At 42.0% G+C, this 26,669-nt stretch overlaps 1 long non-coding RNA gene across 1 annotated transcript; it reads right to left on the minus strand.

Moving 5' to 3' along the window:
• Positions 1-26,669, minus strand: LOC127688491 (uncharacterized). The gene is made up of 3 exons (XR_007978710.1): positions 26,502-26,669; positions 12,998-13,114; positions 1-903 (listed from the first exon to the last, which is right to left on the minus strand). It is a non-coding gene; the product is annotated as an uncharacterized LOC127688491 (long non-coding RNA).

Genomic DNA, 26,669 nt, shown 5'->3' on the forward strand with positions numbered 1-26,669 from the left:
TTCCTGTCCTAGTATTCCTCTACACTACTGCATCAAGTCTTTCCAGGACCAAGGGCCTCTCTTCCCTTTGGTGTCTATGGGTAACTCCATGTGTACTCTTTGGTTGATGGTTTTGTCCCTGGGAGCTCTGGGAGTACTGGGTGACTCATATTGTTGTTCCTCCTGTGGCACTGCAAACCCCTTCAACTCCTTGGGTCCATTCTTAGAGTATCCTTTAAGTAGTCAGGTGCAATTCTAATTGGTCTGCCTTATTGTTACTTGGTTTTTCCTCTTATGGCTTTTAATATTTTTTTCTTTGTTCTGTATGTTTAGTGTTTTGATTGTTGTGTACTGATAGGACTTTCTTTTCTCACCCAGTTTATTTGGTGTTCTGTATGCACCTTGTATCTTTATGGGCATCTCTTTCTTTGGGTCAGGAAGTTTTTTCTTCTATAACATTTTTGAACATATTTTCTGGTCCTTCGAACTGGGAATCTTCCTCCTCTTCTATTCCTATCATCCTTAGGTTAGTCTTTTCATAGTGTCTCAGGTTTCCTGAATGTTCTGTGTTGGTGAAGCTTGCTTCTGGAGTTCCTATTCTAACCCTAATTTTCTCATTCCCAGGACTCCATCAGTTTATGTTTTCTTCATTGATTCTATTTCCACTTTCAGGGGTTGTACAGTTTTATTCATTTCCTTCCATGGTTTGTTTGTGTTTTCTTGACTTTAAGGCATTTATTCATTTACTCATACTGTTTGTGTTTTCCTGGATTAGTTTTCCTTCTCTTCTTCCTCCTCTTCCTCTTCTTCCTTCCTTCTCCTTCCTCCTCCACTTCTTCTTCAACTTTTTATTGATTTTTTTTGTGAATTTCACATTATGCTCCCCATTCCTCCATATCCACTGTCCATCCTTGCAACACCCCTCTAAAAGAAAAAAAATAATACTAATAAATTAATGATAATAATAATAAAAACAAACACCATCTTGTTATGGAAGCTGCAGTGTGTCACAGTGTGTCCCACAGTATATACCCTTTATTTCGCTAATAGCTGGATCCTGAGAGGGACTCCTCTTTGAATACCCTGTTGTTGCCCTGTGTCATGAAGGTTCTGCAGCTTTGGACCTGTAGAACTGACCCCTTCATACCCTTGACTATCAACATGTTCCCAGGTAGTAGACCAAAAATGTCATAAGCAAATAATAATGCAGAACTGACCCCTTCATACCCTTGAATATCAACATGTTCCCAGGTAGTAGACCAGAAATGTCATAAACAAATAATAATGTCAAAAACATAATAATAATAAATTAATGATAATAATAATAAAAACAAACAAACACCATCTTGTTATGGAAGCTGCAGTGTGTCACAGTGTGTCCCACAGTATATACCCTTTATTTCCCTAATAGCTTTACTTGAAAATATTCATTGCAGTGAGTCATTTGTCTGGTTTGAGGCCTCTGACTTCTGCTGTGCTGTCAATACTGGATCCTGAGAGGGACTCATCTTTGGATACCCTGTTGTTGCCCTGTGTCATGAAGGTCCTGCAGCTTTGGACCTGTAGAACTGACCCCTTCATACCCTTGAATATCAACATGTTCCCAGGTAGTAGACCAGAAATGTCATATGGCCTTTGCTGGTAACATGGGCCATGGACATTGACCCTTGCAGCTGCATGGCCATAGAACCAGACATGGCCCTTGGTGGCAGCTCGGTCTGGAACTTTACTATAGCCTCAGGTAGCAGTGCAGGCTGCTCACATCAGGATGTTCCTTGCCACTAGAGTCTCTAGTTTTGCCTCTTCATTGTGCTCAAACCGCTCTGCCTTTTCTTTCTTTCCCATCTCTCCCAAACTGACTTATTCAACTTAATGGCACCTGGGACAGTGAGTGTCTTCCAGCCTGAACCACATGGAGGAGGGCATGGGTTGTCTGGGTATGTGCTGCCATATTCCTTTCCTGGATTTCTTTAAGGGATTTATTGATTTCCTGTTTAAGGATCTCTGTCATGTTCATACAGTTAGTTTTAAGGTCTTTTTCTTGTGATTCAGCTACATTGTAATATTCAGGGTCTGCTGTGCTACGATAGTTGAGCTCTAATGGAGACATATTGGCCTGGCAGTTATTAATTGCATTTTTATTGTGACACCTAGACATCTGGGTTTGGGCTAATTACAGGTCTAGGTGCTGTTTAGTGGATTTATCTTTGCTAGGTGAGTGTTTTTTTCCTTGGTTATTGTTCTCTCTCTGGATTCACAATGTGTGGTGGCTCTGTGTTGCCAGTTTCCCTGGTCTGCTCAACTGGTGTGTTCACAGGAAACTTGGAATAGCAGGGAATGCCTGCTGGTGTTAGGGGTCTTTCCCTGTCGTGCTCTGCTGATATATTTCCAGAAATGGCCTGTTAGTGTTGGAAGCTAAAGTAATGGGATAGTTTGGGGAAGAAAAGTTGACTTAGAAGAGCTTTGTGATGTGTTGGGATGGGGTCAGAGGGGAAAGGAAAACAGCAGCAATGTTCCTGTTATGGAGTTGGGACTGAGGCTGGGAGAACTGGGTCTCAGGAGCAGAAACCTCTGAATCTAAATCATCTCCTAATTAACAGAAAATTAAAGTTCAAACATACATGTCTTTTGCTGTGCTGCTAGCTAACTATGGCTGTTGATTTTAATGTTGTGTACTTAAAATGATTTACGTGTTGAGCACTGGGTCTTTAAAGTTCTAAAAATATTTCAGTAGCAGTGTCTTGAGTTTTTAGTGTAAACAAGAACTAACTCTTTATTGTGCAGAGCTGTCAACTCTAGAGAGAGATGCTTTTCAGAAGAACATATACGTGGGAAATATTCCAACAAGCACAAAATCAGTGCTATTGATTTGGGTGCTGTTGGTACTGAGTCTTTACAGGGGAGCTATATCACATGTGCTTACTCTCCCTCTCCCTTCCTGTGCCAGATTCCTTGGTGATGAATGGGCGTAGAGAACTATCACATGTGTGGCCAGGTAAGTTATGGGTTGGATATGTAGATAATCAACTCAGCTCTTTGATAGAAAGTGGGTCCATCAAGAGAAAATTTGATTCATTCACTAAATATTTATGAATAACCTTACTTGGCCAGCATGAGTATGTGAAGAAAAACTGTATAGTTAATGCTAATTCCAAGGAAGGTAATTCCATACATGGCAGGGGAAAGGCCACCAATGCAAACCATCATGGCCAAATTAATTAAAGCCAGCCTTTTTATTCCTGTACATAGACTGCCTACCCCCAAGGCGGGATTTGAAAGGTCAGCACTGGATGTGAGGAAGACAGGCATTTATAGTTCAGGGGTAGGGGGTTTCCAAAGGGAGGACTTGGTGGGAAAAATAGGTGTGGTTACAGAACATAAATATAACAAGTTAGCCCCTCCTAAAACAAAGACATGATAGCAAGATGGGAAGTCATCTTGGTGGTCATAGAACTTTTGGACACAAAGGTAGGGTCGTGAGATGGCTATAAACGACTTCTTGAAACAAAGATATAACTGTCATTCCTAAAGTTGGCAGTACAGAACCATATGTAATCAAAGTTACAGGTGGGGCATAGCCCAATTCTTAAGAAACAAACAGGTTTAATCATAAACAGGAATGAACCTAGTTTGTCTTTATTATAAGATGGCTTTAAAGACTAAGATGGATGCAGATCCAGATCCATTTTTCTGTTAAAATTTTTCTCACTTTCATGGCGCACACTGAGTGGGATAAGACACACACACACACACACACACACACACACAGGGTGGAGTGGAGAGAGAGAGAGAGAGAGAGAGAGAGAGAGAGAGAGAGAGAGAGATATGGCAGTGGTGTGTACCTGTAGTCCCAGCAATTAGGAGAGCCAGGCAGAATCACTTAAGCCTTGCTAGTTTAATTTGAGCTTGGTCAACATAGAGAGGTTGCCATCTTAAAACAAACAAACAAACAAGAGTGATGTTCTCTTAAAAGTTTAATAGGACAGGGCTGCCCTTGACCTGAGACTGAGGGCATGTGTAAACAGGGGTTGTTTACATTGAGATATGAATGACAGTCTAGGAGCTAGCCGTAAGAGGTGAGGCAGCAGACTGAGGAGAGAATTTTTGGTATTCAATGAATAAGGCTACTGGACAAGTATCTGTGTGACATTAGGCTTGCCACTCTTCAGCTGTTAGTGGAGGACACAGTTACTCCAACAGGCATAACTGTGAGTGAGCCTTCCTGCTCTGGAGTCCATTTACTCAGGAGAAACTCAACATTGGTTTTTTTTTTTTTTTTGGTTTATAGTCAACAGTCTATCACAACAAAGAAATATATGCAGGAACATTTTGAAAGACTAACTTCTCAAACTGCCTCTATTCCAAATGTAGCATTGTCAGTCATTGAACTTTCAGTTCTTGCCACAGTCTTTACATACTTCCTTTAATTACTTAGAATGATTCTTTATACTTATTCACATGAATTGAAAACAAGTACATATGATAGGTTCCAAATGTCTATTTTAATGTTTCAGCATCCTTGAAATGTAAATAAGAGAACCTTTGGGTATTCATAAAGAGATGTATAAAGATATACACAGATATATGTATACATCCCTAAATCACAAGCCAGAGATAGAAGCCAAAAATGACAAAAGCAAAGTATTTTCAGACCTACCCTGCCGGGAGCCATCCTCAGAACTCAGTGCCAAGAACTCTCCATACCAGGAGCCATCCCTACCTGGCTCTCAATGCCAAGAGACCTCGATACCAGGAGTCATTCTCACTTAGATCTCCATGCCAGGAACTATTCCTACGTAAATCTCAAAACCCCTCCTTTTGACGTTCATCTGTAGATAGGTTACTGTAGCAACCCCTTTCCACTTCACCGCCTCATGACCCCCCTTTTATCATGCCAACATTCCAACAGCAATAACTAGCTTTACCAGAAATTATGAGAAACTGTTTCTTAGAAATGATGCCAACCCCCTGAGATTGTTCCCCCCTTTACCCCTCCCAAACCTTGTATGCTTCCCTTTATATTGACTTGTCTGGAAATTAAAGTTTGACAGCTTGATCAGAACTAGACAGGCTGTCCGGCCTCTCTCTCTTGTGTCTTGTCGCCCCATCGCCTTTCCTCTAGGTGGCTTAAAGGAACCCTGTTGACTGTCCTGCGGGTCGGGACACTTTGGCGCCCAACAGTGTGGTACCTGTGGAGTGATCTAGAGAAAGGAGGTCGTGGATCAAGGAGGAGGGCCCTCCGCGTTCGGCTCCCTGAGAGGAGCAGCTCCCTGAGAGAACTGGATTTGGTCGAAGCAAGGTTGACCCGCCGGCGCGCTCGGCCAGGGGAAAATCTCCACGACAACTTCGTCTCTCTGGAAGGTGAGACCCCATGGGGCAAGCTTTTACTTAACAATCCCTGCTCATTTCAGGGATTCAGGAATCTCGCAAGACACGGGGCTGGGTTAAGAAAAGGAGATCTTAGGTACTTCTTTGAGAATACTTAGGGTCTTCTTAAGTATTATGTCGGACAAATTGTCCCTGGTTCCCAGAGAAAGGAACCATAGGTAAGAAAACATGGGCTAGAGTACGAGATTACTATGCAACTTTTGGTCAACCGGTTACTGCCTTTAACTACTGGTCTCTGATTAATAACATTATTCAGAATTCTTCCTGTTTCCAAGATCTACTTCTCTGAAAAAAGCGCTTGTCCGGACACTGTCTCTGTGCTCTCTTAAACCTCCCGCTTCTGATAGATATGGAAGAGGGACATTTAAAACGGTTTCTGTCTATGTCTGCTCTTTTCCCTAATTTCTCAAAAAGACCAAAGTCTATCCTTCTTTAAAAACTCTGAAATCTAGTCATAATTCAGGTGCTGACACTCTATCTCCCAGGGAGGAAGCCAACTTGGAGGAGAAGCTGCCAACAGGAGAGCCACTGAAAAAATTTCTTCTCTCCACCAAGTGATAGCCACAGGGGCAAGTAGTCCTCTTAAAGGAGCTCCGAGACTCAGAGGGACAAATCTAACTTCAAGACTTATTTCAAAGACAAATAGCTAGAAAAAGCCAGAGCCAAAACAAGCCCCTTGACTTTAAAATTTTAGAAAAATTAAGGTCCGCAGTCACAGCCTATGGGCGGACTGCTCCCTTCACTTTGGCACGGAGGACTGGCTCACACCTGAGGAATTTATCCAGCTTGCCCGAGCTGAGTTCTCTGGGGGAAAATTTATTCTTTGGAAGTCAGAAGCAGCTAAAATGGCCAGAGAAATCGAAAGTAAAAACTACTCACGGGGCAGAATGTAAGTCCTGGACTGTAAAGAAATTCCTGAGCTCTCCTCCCCTCCTACCTTTTTCCACATGGTCATGGCCAGTCTGTACTTATCTACACACTCTCTCTGCCTTTCTCTGTCTCCACTACCCCATTAACTCTCATCCTCCATCCTGAATAAACTTAATATTCTATACCAGGTCTGTGTGTTTCACCTAGGCACCGCCCTTCTCTACCCTGCCGTATATCACATTCTCTGAACCTCTTTCTCTTTCTATGAATCCAATAGGGGTTAAAAAAGTAGGGCACTACGGAGTAACTATCAGTGGTTGCCACTGTGTCTCCCCTCCCTTCTCTGGCAGAATTCCCAGAAGAAAAAGAAGATAAGGAGTTAACTCTTAAACTGGTTTTAGAAAAGCAGTTTTTCCATGTGCAGGACATGGTATCAGAAAAATTGGTTAAAAACTAATTCAAAACTCTCCTGAAAAAAAAAAAATCCTTAGTTCTGGTTAAGATATTTGGATCTCTTTGGGACATCAAGTTCCATCTCTGTCTGTTGTCTGTCTTTGGTGCACCAAAACCTGTCCATATGTGTGTCAATTTGTTTGTCTATTGTTTTGATTGGCTGAATGATTGTTATGTTTATGTTATATGTTGAAAAGAAAAAAAATGGTAAAAAAAAAAATGCGTTATCTACTGGTAGTCCTGCCAGTCTGCAATTTACACAGAGGAAGATGATTAAAGGTGCCTCACATTCTTAACTACGAGTTAAACACAGCTGGAGAAAAAGCTACTTCTTAAGGGGCCAGCAGCCTCAACCTCAATGGTTAATTCTCCTAGACAAATTTCTACCATGGTGATGACTGGGTTCAAAGTGCTTTATGCCCCTGAAATTACACCTGGAAAAAAATGTTTGGTTTAAATTAATGAGATTTGTGTAATTGCTTCATCTTTATTTCTAATTGGTCTTAAAGGTATAAATGTTTTACATGCCTTGACTATAGAGTATTGGCTCATAAGTTATTGGACATGATTTAAAAAAATATAATGATGGTAACAAAAGGTAAGTTTAAAACTGATAATTTAGGATTAAAGCTATCTTAAGCAACACGTGGCATGACACAATCCAAGAACAACAGGTCTCTAAGATATTTCTAAATTGACATAATGTTTTATGTGATTCTTATCCTAGAACTCAGACTTATAAAAAATAAGATTTAAAATAATGTCTCTTCAATAAGTTACACTGTCATACACTCAAACACACAAGCTGATAGACAAACTTTGCAATATGAAAGTATTGTGTTTGCCATTATTTTTAAGGAGAAAAGATTGCTTAAAACTGGGTTTTGTTTTCAAAAAATTGTAATTATGCTTTGATATTACAGGTTCTTTTGTTATTTGACCTTCATACAATGGGCTACTCTTTGCAAGACTGATGGGTGTAGGTCTAGCCTTATCTTGCAGGCCTCACCTAGAGAGTTCTGGCCAAAAGAACATTTTTAACAGATTCATATAGATGTGGTTCAAAATAAAGTTCAAACTTACATCTGTGAAAGGTTAAACATAAGCTAACTTAAAAAAAAAAACAATAAAAAAATAATTTCATTAGAAAGTTCTTCCTCAAGAAATGGCTTGCTCTTAACAATGGGCTTTTAAATTTTTTAAGTAAATAATTTAAAAAAAATGTTAAGATAAATTATTTGGCTAAGACACTGCTTTAAGTTTACGATAAGAGGATTTAAGCCTCTGATGTTCTCAAGGTAAATACAAAATAAAGAGACATACCTTGGAGAAAGCTACCGTAAGTATTTGTTAACAATTTATGATATATGTTTACTTTCATTCCTTGACAAAGAGAACATTAATGTAAAATCTCTCCAAATAAGGTTTTGACATCCTCCAATGAAGATTTGGTGTAATAATTAAGTGTTACAAAATAAAATCATAGAAATAATTTTAAAAAAGAATGTTTTAAGAGCATGATAAAATGTTTGTTCCTTATTTTAAACAGCAATCAAATTAATTATTAGTGATAGTCAATGTATTACATGGCAAGCCTTTTTTTGACAAAATTAATAATTGTTATTCAAAAGATGAATTGTTAAAAAATTTGCCTCCATACATGTTTTTATATTTTTATAGATTTATACATACATCCTATAAAAATACATCTACTGTGGGAGTAAAGCTCATACAATTAAATCACATGTTTATTCTTTTGAGTGTCCCCTTGCTTCAGCACAAATAATTAAATTGGGTGCTGTAGCTCCTCTTTTTAAAATGTTAAAAATCAACTTTTAATTTTTATATTAATAACATATATATATATATATATATATATATATATATATATATATCATGCCTTACAATTGCTTGAAATTGTTTCCTTTTTAATGCTGCCAACTCTTAACTTTTACAATTATCTATACAAATACAATTCAAAAGAATTAATTAAAAATATGTGTATGATTATTAACAGCTTCTCAAGCTTTCTAGTTATAAATGTTTTAACAGAAGAAACAACAACAACAATAAATAAAATTAGTCATTACATGTTATTTTTCTATATTGGATGTTCCAAATCAGATTAAGACAAATATTAGAACTGATTATTATAGCCAGTTACTTGAGATGTTTTAACAATTTGATGTTGGTCATATTACTGAGATTCCTCATAATTCTCAAAGACAAAATATTATGGAACAGGCCCATAGAACTTTAAAACAATATTTTTATAAACAAAAGAGGGGAAAAATCACATCTCTATATACCAGGGAACTCTCTGAGTGTAGAGAGAGGGCATGTTTGTGTTTTTTTCTGCAGGATGCTGAAGGAACATGCTAGCTGCCAAAGTATGCTAATGCTGAGACAAAGAATGATGCTGATTATAATCATTGAAAATGGCCACAGTACTCAACACCTTTGGATGCCTCTTACTAGTGCTGACACCACGGACATCTACGGACTCAACATCCCTCTCTGCATGGCAAATTTATTTAGCTAAAAATTGGACAAATTATAAACAGATTAAAGGGGAGATATTGGCTACTGCTGATTGCCCCCCTTTAGGGTGTCAAAAGGCCATATATTTAAATTTTACAGATTTCAAGTGCAGACCAAATAGAACGTGGCCTGCCATTTATTTTAAGACATCTTCAAGATTTACTTTGGTTGTTTGGGGCCTTTGGGAGAGCCTCTGGACTTCTCCTGTGGGATTACATCTAAGTAAAACACAATGTTACACCCTCAGCTAGTTTTCTAACAGATGATGAGTCCACAAGGCCTCTAATCCTCCTACAAGGGGATGGTGCACACTTTTACAAATTAAGTTTACCACCCATGCAAAGTCTCCCAATTTACATTGGCAAATAGGCTATGAATGGGGTCTTCGCCTCTATGTACTTGGGTTTGATGCAGGTATTATTTTCTCCATTAAGCTCCTTAAAGAGCCTTTATATCATGCCCAGCCAGTCCCAATGGGACCTAATTCTGTGTTGGTACCTCATCCTGTTCCTCCTAAAGGAATTGATCAAGACACCACTCATACTCTTTCTATTAAAGACACTTCCCTACCTTCTGTATTTCCCTTCCAGCCACCAGCTAAGCCATCAGCTACTACACTGCCTGTACAGCCAGCTCCCACTAAAAATTTTGTACTTTCTTTAGTTAATCAGACTTTTCTCACCTTAAATGAAACTTCCCCTGAACTTGTTGAAGATTGCTGGCTGTGCTACCATTCCCAACAACCCTTTTATGAAGGAATTGCTGTTCTTGGTGATTCCCCCCATGCTGACGATCCACGGCGCTGCCGTTGGCAAAAGGGTGCTTGGCCAGGTCTTTCATTAACCCAGATATCTGGCCTGGGACTTTGTGCGATCCCTAGTGGAACAAATGTCCCCTCAGTTTATGCTCACTTGTGCAATGAAACCTATTTTCCCCCTCCTGGCAATTATTTTATTCTCCCCCAGAGGGAACTTGGTGGGCATGCCTTGATGGCCTTACACCTTGCCTCTCTGCCTCAGTTTTTCAAAATCGAAAGAAGGGGGAGAAACCTGAGTTTTGCATCCTTATTAAGATGTTCCCTCATTTAGTTTATTATCGCTCTGAAGAATTTTTTCACTTGTGGGATCAATCCACATCTACTGGAGGCTCCACTTCTTTGAGCCGCCCTCGCAGAGAACCTATCTCTGCTGTTACTCTCTCTGTCCTACTTGGCCTTGGACCTGTAGGAGCAGGGACAGGTATTTCTTCCCTTGTTCTTTCCAACTCTAGGTACACGGAGCTAAGTGCTACCATCGATCAAGACGTCCAACACCTTCAGCAGGGGATAACTGATCTCTCCGACTCCGTTGACTCCCTAGCTGAGATTGTCCTCCAAAATAGGAGAGGACTTGATCTCCTGTTCCTCCAACAGGGTGGACTTTGTGCAGCTTTAAAAGAAGAGTGTTGTTTTTATGTTAGTAAGACAGGAGTTGTAAAAGACAGCATGAAAATAGTCAGACAAGGCCTAGAAAAACGTAAGAGAGAAAGAGAACAGAAAGAAAGTTGGTATGAAAATTGGTTTTCCACCTCTCCATGGCTCACTACACTTTTACCCAGTGTTCTAGGACCCTTTGTAGGTCTCTTATTGTTATTTTCTTTTGGACCATGGGCTTTTAAACGTCTCACAGCCCTAATTAAGAAGCGGATAGATGACCTGGCAGCCAAACCTATTCAGGTATATTACCATCGTTTGGCTATGGAAGATTGAGAGATGGCTACCTAAACCCCCAGGGCAAAACAGCCCAAACAGCACACTCTAGTGCCTTAACAGAAAGAGCATCCTTGTCACAGCCATTCCAGCCGGGACTCCAGAAGGAGCCCCACAAGCTAAAGGCATCAATAACAATTAACTTGCTGAGCAGTTAGCCAATGACGGGCAACTTCACAGGGCCACTCCCACCTAAGACAGGTGTTTCTGGAGGCTGGCAGAGACGACCGAACGGGAACGGGATGATGGATGACCGGGTTGATTCCTAAGACAGGCGCTGTCCCATTATTTTGATGCCTTATCTGCTTGCCATCAATGGCTGTCTGACCTCTGCTCTCTATACAGAGAAGGGGGAATTGCCGGGAGCCATCCTCAGAACTCAGTGCCAAGAACTCTCCATACCAGGAGCCATCCCCACCTGGCTCTCAATGCCAAGAGACCTCGATACCAGGAGTCATTCTCACTTAGATCTCCATGCCAGGAACTATTCCTACGTAAATCTCAAAACCCCTCCTTTTGACGTTCATCTGTAGATAGGTTACTGTAGCAACCCCTTTCCACTTCACCGCCTCATGACCCCCCTTTTATCATGCCAACATTCCAACAGCAATAACTAGCTTTACCAGAAATTATGAGAAACTGTTTCTTAGAAATGATGCCAACCCCCTGAGATTGTTCCCCCCTTTACCCCTCCCAAACCTTGTATGCTTCCCTTTATATTGACTTGTCTGGAAATTAAAGTTTGACAGCTTGATCAGAACTAGACAGGCTGTCCGGCCTCTCTCTCTTGTGTCTTGTCGCCCCATCGCCTTTCCTCTAGGTGGCTTAAAGGAACCCTGTTGACTGTCCTGCGGGTCGGGACACTACCCCATCACCATCTTTATTGCTGCTTTGGTTGTTATGTGAATCTGGGAGATGATGGCCTAAAAACAAGGCAGGCTAAAACCTTATGCAATAGCCATCTTTATTCAGAGCATCAGACAATTTATACTCTGAAGGCTGGGAAGACTCACATGAGTAAGGTGTTTAATCACAAGGACAAGCCACATATGGCAAAAAAAAAAATGTTTTTCCATAGAGGCATATGAATAACAACAGCTGAAGTAAACCTACTCCTGTCTGCTACACCTGGGAGGAACATGGAAACACATTCTAAGAACAGTTCTGTGTTTTAAGGAGACCAAGGTTGTAAGACGCTTGTCTTATTTTCTTGGCGTTTTCTCACAAGCCCTGAGAATTCTCACACAACTCCATTCTTGGACTATGTTCTGACACATTTTAAACTAAGAATGCATGTTTTTGCTTGTGGTGAATCATGGAGTTGGCCTGGTCTAGCTGCCCGGAGAGGCATGTATCATAGGTTTTGTTTTGTTTTTTTTCCAGTCCATGGCTCCTGGGGCCCTGAGAAACCAAGGCACTCCCTCAGTCAGTGAAGCATTCAGACCACCTTGAGATTGCTTGTGTTTTCTAGAAGTCAGTGAAGCATACAGAAGCTCCACTGGACAACTGGACATTAATCTTGTGTACCCTGTATAGCTTGCCGCCAAGTACCATTGTATTGATCCTGGCAATTAACATTATAGTCTGTTTCTGAGAAAAGTGTAAAAAGTCTGATTGTTTGCAACATACTTGTCACAGCTTTGGTCTTGCTGTGATCCCTCCAATCCCTGCCAGGTCAAAGATTCATCTCTCATCAGCCATATCAGGTAACCTTGGCCCAATAAGTACGTGCTGAAGTTTACACTGACTTTTCTCCTCAAGCCAGGAGAATTTTTGAAGTCACGCATTTACTCATACAGAGGTCCTAGGTCATCACAACCATTGATATCATCCACTTTCTTGTCATTACTGAGAGTGTTTTGTCAGCCATTAAGTGGACCCTTTCAGAAGATAGGCTACCATAAGTTTGGCCTCTTTTTCAGTAATTAGAGCTCTGTACCATAACAATTGCTTTGTGTGTTGGTGCCTGTAGGGAGAGAATCACAGTCCACAGAGAATGCAGGAGCCCTAGCTACATACCTGACAAGGAAGCAGGGTCCAGAATCTCACAACACAGCTCCTAGTCCTCCAATGGAAATACCCAGGCAGAGCCAGTCCAGGCATTGCCTCAGCTTCCCCTAGAGTTGCCTCTCTAACCTGTTACAAAGATAAGGAATAAAGCAGAGTGACTGGGTGGCATATTCCATTTGGATAGTACAGGGTTAGGCCAAGGAAAGTCCTCTTGCAGAATACACATTATTGTAGAACATTTCTTGATCCAAGATCCAAGGCAACCCAACCATACTGACTTCCTGGTTCTCCACTAACCAATCACACCTCACTACTTGTTCTCCACTAACCAATCACACCTCACTACTGGTTCTCCACTAACCAATCACACCTCACTACTGGTTCTCCACTAACCAATCACACCTCACTACTGGTTCTCCACTAACCAATTACACCTCACTACTCTCAGCCATCACTTGTCCCAGTCTCTCACTGAATCTGCTCCAGGCACCTCTCTTCCCTCTTTTTCTTGAAATCAGACACACTTCTGTCTTGTGGGCTCCATGCTTGCAGGTCTTCTATCTAGAACATTCTTTTTTTAGATCTGGGCAGAATACCCCTTTGCCTCCTCTAAGGCTTGACTCCATGTCACGTTTGGAGACCACACGGTCTTCCAAAGTCCATTACTATGGTGTATTCCATCTCTTTGAGCACCCTCTCTCTAGATGACATCTCTGCAAATGGTAGAATGTTTGCCTTTTGTTCCCTGCTTATTCTACCTGGCCCACAAAAGAGCCTGTCACATACTAACCTATACAATAGTCACTGTAGAACTAAGTCACTGGGAAAATCAAGGCTTGGTTTGATCCCTGCCCTCGACACAGACATGCCCCTCACCACAACGCCACTGCCAACCTAGTGTGTCGATCCTTATGTAGCCTTTCCTATTCCTGACCACAGAACCTGCTCGGTCAGCACACAGTAATCAGCATCTGTAACCCGTGGAGTCAGACACAGGGAGCTCATCTAGGGTCAAAGCTCTTTCTGTGGGCTGGCGTCCTGTGCTTCTCCTGTCCACCTCAGGACAGGACAGGAGAACAGGAAAGGCAGCCAGGCCTTTCAGGACTTTCTGTTGTGTGGTCACCATTCTTGGTTGTCAACTTGTCTACTTATGGAATTAACTAACCACTCTCCATTGCCCAAATAGGGCACACCTATGATCTACTTTTTTTCTTTTTCTTTTTCTTTCTCTTTTTCTTTTTTCTCTCTTCTTTTCTTTCTTTCTTTCTTTCTTTCTTTCTTCCTTTTTTTTTTTAAACAAATACTTCTTTCTTGCAGACATTTCAGGCACAGGTACATGGAAGAAGCTGTATTGCAGATTTTATACAGGGTAGATTAAGAGGCAGCTGGCACCTACTTCTCTCCCACCTGACTTCCCCCAGTACACAGCAGCTTAGAGATAAGTCTCACTGAAGCCTCCTGTGTGCTATCAGGGACTATGCTAGATCTGTGGAGTATGCTGAAATCTTCCCTCACAGTGCTGGATGGCCGAGAAGGAGGCGCTTTCAGGTGTGCCCAACCAATCCTAAGCCCCAAATCCTGGGCTTGGTTCTAGCTTGCAGTTCCTATTTTGATGGCCATTTTATCCAGATGTCTCAAGGGTGAAAAGCTATATTTGTACTAGGGTGTGTGGAAAGCAAGGAGATGGTATGTAAATGCTCTGAGGGGAGAGCTAGAGCCCTTCACGCTGACTCCTTCCATAGTGTGGCATTTACACTCCATCCAGTGGGTCCTGGCTCTGATGTCCCAGCATCTCTTGCTTTGCTTGGGAAATATGGGCACTCTGGATTATCATTCATTTTGAATATAGAGCAGGCCCCTCCATCTGGGACATCAACCCAGAGAGTATAAACAAGGAAAGTCATAGTTGTCAAGACCTTTCTAGCTGCTACAGAATGTCTACCCTGTTATTAGACCCGAATCTGCAGAGTAGAGGCCACAGGAGGTGTCAGAGCTGACTGCTGAAGAGCCTTCAGTACAAGACAAGCTTCAGGCCAGAGCTGCTTTCCAAAGACCAAGTAGGCTGGAGAGCGCTCTGTTCCAGCAGGCATGAGAACTTAGTTGGGACTGCCACGTGAGTGAATTTGCTCCTTGCAGCAGAAACTGTTAAGGTGAGGCAGAGATGGGGGAAAGGGAGTGACATGGCAGACAGGGGACCCAAATGGTTGATGCCCAGCCAAGCTGTTAATTAAAACAATTTATATCATGAGTCACTGATACATCTGAATAAATCTGGGTGGCTGGTGAGGCAACTGCTTTCACCTTCACTTCTTTGGGTTACTAGAGCAACTTGTTAGTAGATTGAAAAAAAAAACAGAATAAAACAAACCAAAACCCAACAATCTTTTGCATTACTTATGTCTTTGCAATGCATCTGCTGGTACAACACAAACTTTTCCTGTCAGAGACAACTAGTCTAGCATCTAAACATCGTGCACAACACCGTGGTAACAGAAGCACACTGCACCCTGCACCCACTCCCACCTCAGCTCTGCTCATTTGAGTATGATATTTGGAGCATCTGGAGGAGCGAGGTAGGATTGGGAACAGAACGGAGGAGGAAACATCGTGAGTATCTGTCCAGGAGGTCAGCCGAAGTTGAGCAGGATAAGACTGAAGATGTCATTGGTGCAAACCCAAGCATTGTTGATTTTTTTTCTTTTTTTTAAATCTGATGGAAACCCATGATGGGATCTTCATCAACCTTGAGCTGGCCGACAGCCATGCTGATGATGTAGCTACTTCTTCAAGTTCCAGCATATACAGAAGGCCAGCTGAGACATCCAACCTCATGGACTGAGCAACTACTGGATTCTTGGACCTTCTGTTAGTAGGAGCCATTGTGGGATTAGTTGGCAACCTTTAAGTCATTTCTAATCAATCCCTTTATATAATTCATTCCGAAGTTTTGTTTCTCTAGAGAACCCTGACTAGTACACCTGCTTTATTTATCCTTCCCTGAAAACAGGGACCGTGGAGCAAGGAATCCAGCTCACCAGCTCTTTCTTGTTCCAAGGGAAGCCGGACACTATTCTTGTAACTTTGTTACCAATCATTGGAAAGAAAGAGAACAGAGATACAAACAAAACAAAAAACCCCAAATCAAACCAAACCAGCCAAATAACAACAACAACAACAAAAGGCAACCCCATAACTAACTAGGATTTTTTTTTTGTTTGGTTTGTTTTTCACTGTGTAGCCCAAGCTGTTTTGGAACTCATTATGTAGTCTAGGCTGGCATCTAACTCACAGACATCTTGCCCTTGCTTCTTTAGTGCTGATATTAAAGACCTGGGCTATGATGCCTGGCTAACAAAAAATTTAAATGGTTACAAAATCTTTCAAAATTTTCATAGGCTTGTTTTCTTATTTTTATTTCTTGCTCTTAACCGCTGAGCTATCTCTCCAGACCCCCTTATTTTTATTTCTTAACAGCAGTGTGTGTGTGTGTGTGTGTGTGTGTGTTTTGGGGGTGTTTACATAAAATTGTCAACTTTCAGCAATACCCCATTTTAAGGGAACATACTTTTAGAATTCCTCGACAACATAAAATTATAATAAAAAGATTTATTGGACAATTATTATGTACTTTACATCACAGTATAATGTGTGCTCAGGGGACTGGTCTCATATAAGCCTCAGAATGTCTCAGTGCAGTCAATACTGTGCGGTTTCATAGTCTACAATAGAGAACTAATAGAGCGGAGTTGTTTGATACTCAGGTTTGTTCTGCTAGCAAGTGGGGGCATATTAAGTTTAAGCTACAACTGAAATTTCCAACTATTGTCAGGTGTTTTTAATACATAGGGTAAGTTAAAGCTCACTGGGAAAAAAAATCACTCGTTAATGCCTCAGAATAGCCAAGCTAAGCTGAAACAGAATGACCACTGAGTACCCCAAGAGTCTCATGTGTGATGCTGCTCTCTGAGAGCGTCCTTTATCATCAATGTTTGGTGATCGACATTATTGGATTAAACCTGTGCTTCACTGAGTAACTCTAGTGTGGAAGGCACTAGTCTGGCCACCGTGAGAAAGAGGTAAATGAAAGCCAAACAGTTCTCACATTCATATACCCCTTTGAACTCAAATTTCACCTAATATGTGTTCACAAAATTTGAAATACTTAAACCTAAGGAGGGCATTGAGCACCTACCTTTAATCCCAACACTAAGGAGGCAGAGGCAGGAGGATCTCAGTGAGTGTGAGGCTGGCCTGCCTGGTATTAAATGCCAGGAAATCTAGGCCTATACAGAGACACCTGGTCTCAAAAACAAACCAAAACAAAAATAAAATGCCCAAGACCTGGAAGCATGAATCTCACTTCTAGAAGTGAAAGTTATCAGAAGCACACAGATTATTGCATAAGGCAAAATTTATCAATGTATTATTTGCATGGTGATGGGGTGGAAACAACAGGTGGGTCTAGCATGAGGGAAATCACTAAGTGTTTTTGGATATGTGCTTGCACATGAATACAGTAGTCGTTTTTTTTTTTTGGTATGTCGTTACATTTGATAAGGCAAGTCATTCATAGTGTCCACAGTTCTTCAATTATAAGCAGATGTTGATGTGATAGTGTCAAATTAGAAAAGCTGTTTGTAAAATACACTGCTATGCCCTTTAGCATATAAAATAATATATACGGCAAGGCTTAACTGTGGAAACCTAAGCAGCAGGGCAGAATGTTATGATGATTATTCCTGGTGGTGAGATTCCCAGAACTTTCCATTCTCTCTTTTTTTATGTGTTTGTACTTTCCAATTTTCAGTCATGTCCATATATCACTTTTTCCAATAAAAACATTATTGTAAAACAAAAAGAATAAATGTGCCCCTTTCAACCATTTTACTGAATCATAATGTTAAATGCAGTCTGGCTGACTCCACATAATTCATCACCCCGTGTCAACCAGACTTATCCATAGACAAGTCTGCTCATTCTATTCCTAAATACTGGAAGAACTCTGGCCCAGCCAATATTTTCAGATGGAGGCTAAAGCAAGAGGTTGGCTTAGATAGAACAGATGCCAGACTCTTAGTGCATGGTAATGGAAATGACTTCTTTATATTGATTGCCTTGGAGATAGATTCCTAGGACTTGGCTAGTAACATTTCCAAGAAAGATGCATGAATTTCTGATTGATGATCTCAACTCCTTGAAAAACATACTTGGGAGAAGATTATTATTATTATTATTATTTTGAGAATCAATGTTAAATTCCTACTTTTGAAGTTGATCAGGAAAGATTTTACATTGTAGAGAATATTTTTAAAATAAAGAATAATATATTTTAATTGTGTGTCTGCACACGTCTGCACATGTCTGTGCATATGGGGTGTGTGTATGTTTTGAGTGTGTCTGCTACAGCTTGTGTGTGGAGATCAGAGGAGAACTTATCAATAGATAATATGAAATTAAACTCACCAAATGTATATATGTGTGTGTGTGTGTGTGTGTGTGTGTGTGTGTGTGTGTGTGCATATAAAAGCTCAGCCCTCATATCTGTGGGATTTGCAGCCATAGAATTAATCAACTATAGAATGAAAAAACATTTTTAATGAAAGAATTAGCTTACAAAGTGGAAGTTTTGTGGATGAGCCTGGTGCTGTTCTTGTGAACTAATCCCCTAAAGAACAAAGGAGCCAATCACTGGGCAAGTAGGCGGGACTTCTGTGTTGGACAGAGGAAGAGAGGAAGTAGGAGAGAGTGAGTTCCTTTTGGAACCAGAACAGCAGAGGGGTAAGAAGTAGCTGCTAGAGTTTCCTGGTATCATGGCAGATCCGTAAGGATTTGTTACCAGAGGAATCAGGTTTTAGTAAGGTTTACAAGATTAGGTTTTAGTTGTTGTGCCCAGAGATTGAGTTGCCATTGTCTGAACTAAGTTTGTATTGTGTTTTCCTTGATGTGGCAGCTCATCCTGTACAGGCACGGGAATGTGCAAGTTCTACTTTTTAATATTTCACTCAACAGTTTTATTATTGCATTTTCAAACTTACTTCATCCTGATGGGTCCTCTCCTGCTCTTTGCCCCAGCTCTCCACCTGTACCCCTTCCCACTTCATTATCCTCCTTTCAACTTCTTTTTCTCCACTTATGACTGTTGTGGTTCAGGAGTTACCCCACAAACCATGTAAACACTGATATCAGTCAAACAGGGATGGATTACTGAATGCATATGCCAAGACTGATCCACCACGGCAACAGCTCAGGCTCAAGAGCTGAAAGGCATGCTGGACATTTCTCAGGGCCAGCTTATAAAGGCTAAAATTGCAAAACCCACTGTGAACTCATGTGCAGGAGCTGGAAGTGCCGCCCAGTTGTTGGCCCTGACTCAAGTCATTTCAGAGATAACAGTTCATATTGACCTTTAGCTTGATAGGTCCTAAGTGAAGCCTATGGCTGTGCAATTTCATAAGATTGGCAAATCTCTTAACCTAAAGAACATAACAGGGTATGTGGTCAGCATGACCCTGCTCTGAGTCAAGTTATTTTTCTGTGTCAATGACTGGCAGGCATCTTACAGCAACAATATGAACTAGCTGACAGCACAGAACAACATAGCTGCAGCTATGCTGGGGTGGGGGGGGGGAAGGGGGGGTGGTCTCAACATGATTTCACTCTTTTTCCTTTCATTGAAAACAGATTTCCCCCCTCACATAAACCTCACTCCGGTTTCCCTTTCCTCTACTCTTCCCAGTTCCTCCCCACCTCACCTCCCATCCAGATCAACTGGAGAGACGGCTCAGCGGCTCAGCGTGGGGTGAGCACTGAGTGCAGCCAGGTAGTGGTGGCACACGCCTTTAATCCTTTAATCCCAGCACTTGGGAGGCAGAGGCGGGCAGATTTCTGAGTTTGAAGCCAGCCTGGTCTACATAGTGAGTTCCAGGACAGGCAGGGCTACACAGAGAAACCCTGTCTTCAAAAACCAAAAACCAAAAACCAAAAACCAAAAACCAAAAACCAAAAAAAAAAAAACAAAAAACAAAAAACAAAACAAAACAAAACAAAAAAAAAAAACCAACACCTGAGTTCAATTCCCAGCAACCACATGGTGGCTTACAACCATCTGTATTGGGATCGGATTGCATCTAAACAGGCCCACATGGCCTTGTCCCATTTATCATCTTTTCTCCCCTACCTTTGAATGGTGGGCTAGAAGCAGGTGGGGATGGGGTGGGTGGAAACATTTGAGAACTCTTATTAAAAGTAGGTTTTAAAAAAATATCTAAGCCCATACCTATCCTTAAGAGTAGTTTGTTTCCCCAGTGAGACTCCCTTGGAGGAAACTAAATTTTCATTTGCAAGTGGTTAACAGTTGGAGATAGCTTCGGGCTCAGGGATAGGGGCCTGGGTCCACTTCTCTGAGCTCTAAGGCCTCAACTGGTGCAGACCTGTGTAGGCCCTGTGCATGCTGCCTAAGTTCATACGTTCATCTACCATTACAAGGCCTTGATCCTTTGCTGTCCTTCATCCCCTCTGACTCTTATACCCTCGTCTGCCTCTTCTGCAAGGTTGCCTGAACCATAAGGGAGGGATTTTTTTTTTGATGGAACCATCCCCATTTAGGACTGAGAGTTCCAAGATCTCTCTGCATGTTGTCTGGCTGTGGGTCTCTGTATCTGTTCCCATCTGCTGCAGAGGAAGTGTCTCTGATGATGGCTGAGCAAGGGCACTGATCTGCTTCCCTGGCCGAGGTGCTCCCCTCAACTCCTCCCCTGTGTTTCATCTGTCTCCCCACCACAACTCCCCCAAACCTCCTTTTCCCTTCTTGTAGTCCCCATTCCAGTTTCAGGACTTCACACTCACCTTCGTAAGCATGTAAGTTACAGTTTACACAAGAGAGAGAACATGCAGTTTCTGTCTCCCCGAGACACAGATGCTTCATTTCACATAGTTCCAGATCCATCCATTTCCTGCAATGTTTCCAACTTTTTTCTTTATTGCTCCTTAACACACATTTTAAGAGTTCTCTCTGATGGCTTTCTGTCTAGGCTGTTACTTTTGGGAGCTGGAGGTGGGAATAGGAGCCGTCAAAGAAGCCTTCTATGGCCCTGTTTTCTCTACTGTGAATCTGTAATCATCAATACCATCAGAAGATAATAGCTTTCTTGTCCTTTACAGTTAGCGGGAGAATGGGTCATGGACTTTCCCGTGACCTCTGGCATCAGTCCATGCCACAGACCTCAGCATGGTCTCTGGTAACTGCACATGTGTGTTCGGGGTAGTTGAGTCTGCACAAGCTCTAGGCTGCTGCACCCTGCCGGTTGAATTCCATTCAGCGATGACATCTACTCTGCCCATGCGTGTTGGGGAGGGGGAGCGCATCCTAGGTCTCGTTCAAGGTTTCTCAGTTCTGAAGCACCATAAATACTTGAACCACTGCAGAGACTCATCACTGTTGCTCAGTCAGGGAAATGTTTTGGGTAAGCAGGGTGTCCAGAAACAGGTTCTGTCCAAGCTCCTGGTGGTCGCACACCTCTGACCTTCCATGTCTGCCTACCTGAGGGTTTCCAGGCTCGACCTTTGTGCTTGCAGACTTAAGGTAGTGCTGCTGCCCCGTTCAGGAATGCCCCTTTTCTGTGAGAGCTCTGGGCTGCTGCACATCTTCTCCCTGTCATCTGTGCTGGCCACCGTGTGGCTCACTGGCTCCGTCGCACGGGTTTAGTTTCATCATTCTCCTGTTCCGCCATCTTTCTTTCCAGTTTCATGAGTTCACTTTTTCAAACCGCCTTCCCATAAAAGTTGCTTTTTTTTTTTCCTTCCTTAGCTGTTTCAGAGCTATGTAGGGCTTTGACGAGTTCTTTTCTGCCACCATGTGACCTTTTAATGTCTCCATGAGTCTCTCAGATTTCTTGGACTTCCTTGGCTCGTGAGGGCCACTGCCATCTTTGTGAAATTCTTTCTTCAGATCTTATTTTTTAACCTGGTGTGTTAGTTTGCACCGGTTAATCAGTGGGTTAAGGCTATTTTCATTTGTGGTTGCTATTGAGAGGGGTTTACTATTTCCTAAAGTCTTGTCTTGTTGGTTGCTCTGTTTGGGTGTGTGGTTGACAGGTCCTTCCTCCCTCTGTCATGATTAGAGGTTAGCCGGTGTGCTGTGATGGACATAATTGATTCTTCCCCAGTTCTCCTCTGCTTCTCACATGAAGTGCATTCCATCCCGTGTTCTCAGGGATGCAACATCTCTCTTCTTCTGGGTATAGTATTCCTTTAAGAAATTTTGCAGTACTGGCTTCAATGTCACAAAATTCCTTAATGTATGCTTGTCATGAAAATAGTCTATTTATGCATTCATTTTGAGAGATAGCATTACTGGATAAAGGAAGTTGGTTGAAAGTTATTACCTTTGGGGCTTTTAAATTTGGTGATAGAAGACACGATATTATTCTGACATTCCTCTGATTATCTTTATATTTTGTTTGTCAAGACACTGCAAGTACTGTCACAGACTTCCCATGATTGCATTGTCCAGGCTATAGCTTGGAGGGGTGTGGCCTCAACGTTAGATTCCCTTACAGTATTTTAACTTAGCTGCTGTCAAGGCTCTACTGTTTAGGGTCTGCTGTCCCTTTCAGGTTGCTACACTGTATTCAGAGTCTCAGTATAGCCTTCCCATGGCTCAGACTACCTTTTGCTTGGGGTAAATGCAGAGGGGGTGTCAGGGCGGATGGTGTATGTTAGAGATTTCCAAACTTAAATCTCCCACACCCCTTTCTGGTGCTGTGTCCTCAGATGTGTGTGTGTGTGTGTGTGATGTATGTATGTATGTATGTATGTATGTATTTAGCTTTCTACTTCATGCACACTGAATTCTACCTCTGACTTGGGTTTCCAGCAGTGTGAACTGTCCAGTGTGTTGAATGGAACACTGAGACCCCCAGCATACTTCCTTTGGCGGGACCCTGCCCCAAGAGTGCAGCTTGCCGTGATGAAGGTGGCTATGTGGGGTGGGGTGAGGGTGTTGTAGGGACTGCTTGCTTTTTGCAGGAAACCTCCCCCCAATATCATTTCTAGTTTCTGTAGCTCTTTCTTTTCCTTCTCTATTGGGGACTATTTATCCAAACCTTTGATTATGCTATATGATCTTGTGATCCACAGATGTGGTTACTAATCCAGCCTCTTCCTGCTGACCTGCGACTCAACTATTTTATTGTATTGTTTTCAAAAGTGTGGTTTTACATGTGAAAATATTTTGCCCACGTGTGGGTTCACATATATGTGGGTATACATGCACATAGAGGTCCAAGGTTGATGTCAGGACTTGTTCTTCATTACTGGCTGTCTTGGTCCAGTGCAGAGCTCATCATGGCTGATGTGACTAGTCTTGTTAGTTAGCCTGCCCATGGGATCCCCTTTCTCTTCCTTCTGAGAATGAAATTACAGTCAAGCCTCCATGTTGAATTTATGTAGGTTTCTGGGGATTCCAACATGGGTCCTTATACTTGCACGGGAAGTACTTTAACTGCTGAATCATCTCCATAGCCTGTACATTTTCCTCCCTCCCTCCCCATCTGTCTTTTGACAGGATCTCACAGCCTTGACTGACCTGGAACATGGAACTCACTATGTAGACCATTTTGGCCTTGAACTCATAGAGATTTGCCTGCCTCTGTCTTCCAAGTGCTGGGATTAAAAGTGTTTGCCATCTAAAAATATTTTTAAAGTATAGTCAATTGAGTTGGGCAAGTGACATCACTTAGCATTTCCTACTTTTTGAATTTCAGTCTTTTTTTTTTTTTTGGCTCTAAGACCTAGGAAATTTAAATCTCTATTAAATATTATCCATTACAAAAACTATCTTTATAATTAGATGTGATATATCCAGACTACAATATTAAAAAACTATTTTGACAGAAAGTAGAAATTTATTTGGGCACTTTCATTTTCAAAATTTGAATAATTTTATGAGCTAAAATCATATATTTTACAGGTACTTCAGTTTGGATTTATCTGTCAAATTTTCTAGATTACATAGGGCTGCGGTTTTGGCAGAATACCATGAATTAAAGCTGTTGCGCCTGACTGAAGGGAACATGGCCTCATGTAGCCCAGGCTGCCCCCAAACTTCATAAATAGCTGAGGAGGATCTTGAATTACTGGTCTTCTTACCTTTACCTCTTACATCCTGTGATTATAGGTGTGTACCATCATGCCTGGCTAAAAGATGCTTTTAACACCATCCCTATATCTACAAAGTCTTGAACTACACAGAAGCTTGGGGTGGGGCGTGTCCACGTTCTTATATAGAACTGGGAGTGACCCCAGCACTGATGCCAGTCCATGCTAAATCATCTTTGTGACAGGACTCACCTCCTCGAGATCTTGTTTGTATAATTCACTTACACAAATTTTCATACTCAGTAGCAAGCTTCAGCATTTTGATGACTATTATGCATTAAAACGGCAACGAGGATAGCTATTATATATTTTCAGTTTGGCAGGGCTGTGGGGGGGGCGGGGGAGTAATGAAATAGCATCCAAGTAAAGAGTAGTCCTTATTTTAAAACCCGAAGGCAGTCGGTGATGTAAACTATGTACTTTGTTATTATGATGACACATAGATGTAAAATATTAATCACGTATATAATTTAATTAATTTCAATCATCCCAGTCTGTTGTGGTATCATAAATTAACTAGAAGTCTGCCAAGAACTCCCTGCCTTAACCATGACCTATTAACTATCCTTAATTTTTTATGTACTCACAAAACTTGAAAACTGTCTATAAATCAGCAAAGCTATTTGGCGGGCGCCACGTGGGATGAGCTACGGTGGCTATAGGAGTCTAGTGAGCTCCATGTAAAATGGCTACTGTCTCGCTCGGCTGTGGCGGGGGCACTCTGGAAAGGCATGGCCCCAGGCTTTGTCCCTGGATTGCTTCTTATTTCTGATGTGCCTTCTCTTGTTTGTCATTGCCATACGCCTCATTGATTTGGCTTGGTGTGAGTGGACACCAGGAGACCCTCGCTGCCTGTAGCCTGGTGTGATTGCTTCCTAGGCAAGAGCCCACAGGTTTCCTGTAGATCAACTTGAAGATGAAAGTTCTTGAGATAATGCTGTTTGGATCACTTAATGATTTTATGGAATTCCTGATTTGATTTAAGTAGTTTCGGGAAGTTCAGGTGGTTGATAAACTGTTTAAAGGTAGAATGAAGAATAGAATGTGCTCCCTCCTCAGACTGGCAAGAGCTGCATGAGTGAGAGAAAGGAGCAGAGGGAGCGCTCATGCATTGCAAGCACGGAATGTGGCAGCAAGAAAAATAGGCCTGGGACAAGGTAATGATCAAAGAAAATAGGCTCTAGGTTGGGGCCCGAGTTCCTTGGTCTCGTGCTCTAGGGATGTGGTAATAGGTTCTCGGTGTGCATTATGAAATAGAAAGGCTGTGAGTAAAGAACAAACAGTTCTAAGGACAGAGAACAGATGATTAGCCAGTCTAATTGATCAAGACTTCAAAAATAAGACATAAGACAGGTGACCTGTTCCTTAGTAAATACCAATTGTCCTCAGCCAAGCACAGGAAGAAACTTGCTACTATAGACTTGGCCTGCTTAAACTCTGTTAATCTATGTGCTTGTGGAAAGAAAGATAGAGAGATGAGAATTATTTAGTTAGATATAAGTTTCAAAAAAGAAAAACACAATCAGCTATCCTGGTGTTATTTCCTCTTACGTAATGATTTTAATCTGTTTTTGTGGTAATTTTTAACTTGTGGCTATGAGATAACTTCCTTCTTAAATAGAAAACCTTTTTTTTTTAAATGGGATATTTAAAATGTTAAGAGAAAAAAGAAAATTCCGGAGTCTGTCTTGCTTCAACCACTCTCCCTCTCTCTCTCTCTCTCTCTCTCTCTCTCTCTCTCTCTTTCTCTCTCTGTGTGTGTGTGTGTGTGTGTGTGTGTTTGAATTACCCCCTTTCTTTTTTTCTAATTTCTGACTGCCAGCAGCAGCAACCTCCAGACGGTTCCTATCAGCACCGACCCTACCACTGATGCCACACCCCATGCCTGCTTCAGTTTACCCTGCGGTGTCAAAGCTGATCTTTGACAGCTACTCACATATTATTTCTGCCACCAACAAAAGAAATGCCACTGTAACAGCTGGCGCTTTCTTATGCAATCCTGATACCCCAATCCTGTTCATCTCCTTCTATCTGCCCTCATATCTGCCTACATCATTCCCTCATATCTGCCCTTTGTTCATTCCACCTCCCCACCCCACCCCCAATAAAACACACACACACACACACACACACACACACACACACACACACACACACATACACACACACACACGCACACGCACACGCACACGCACACACCAAAAACAAAGAAAACATTTCATCTCCCAACTGCTGCAGTGGGAAGGGTGTGGGGAGGGGGAAGGGCATTGCCCCCCCCACCTCCCACATCCACATTACCTTACAGTAGACAAATGGTGGGACCAACTCTTTTGCTTTGCCCTCTGTGCTGGCTTACCTGCACCCGTACCACCAGGGCCAGCTCTGGTGTGCCTTCTAGGTGAGGGGCAGGGCCCGCTCTCCCAAGCTCACGACTCTGAGGGCAGCTCTCTGCTGAGGTGGTGAGGGCTGGAGCCTCACCTCAGTATCCATGCCACCCCGTGGCAGACAAATGGTGGGGTTATCT

This window comes from Apodemus sylvaticus, chromosome 1, assembly GCF_947179515.1.
Source record: "Apodemus sylvaticus chromosome 1, mApoSyl1.1, whole genome shotgun sequence".
In the NCBI taxonomy this organism is placed as follows: Eukaryota; Metazoa; Chordata; class Mammalia; order Rodentia; family Muridae; genus Apodemus; species Apodemus sylvaticus.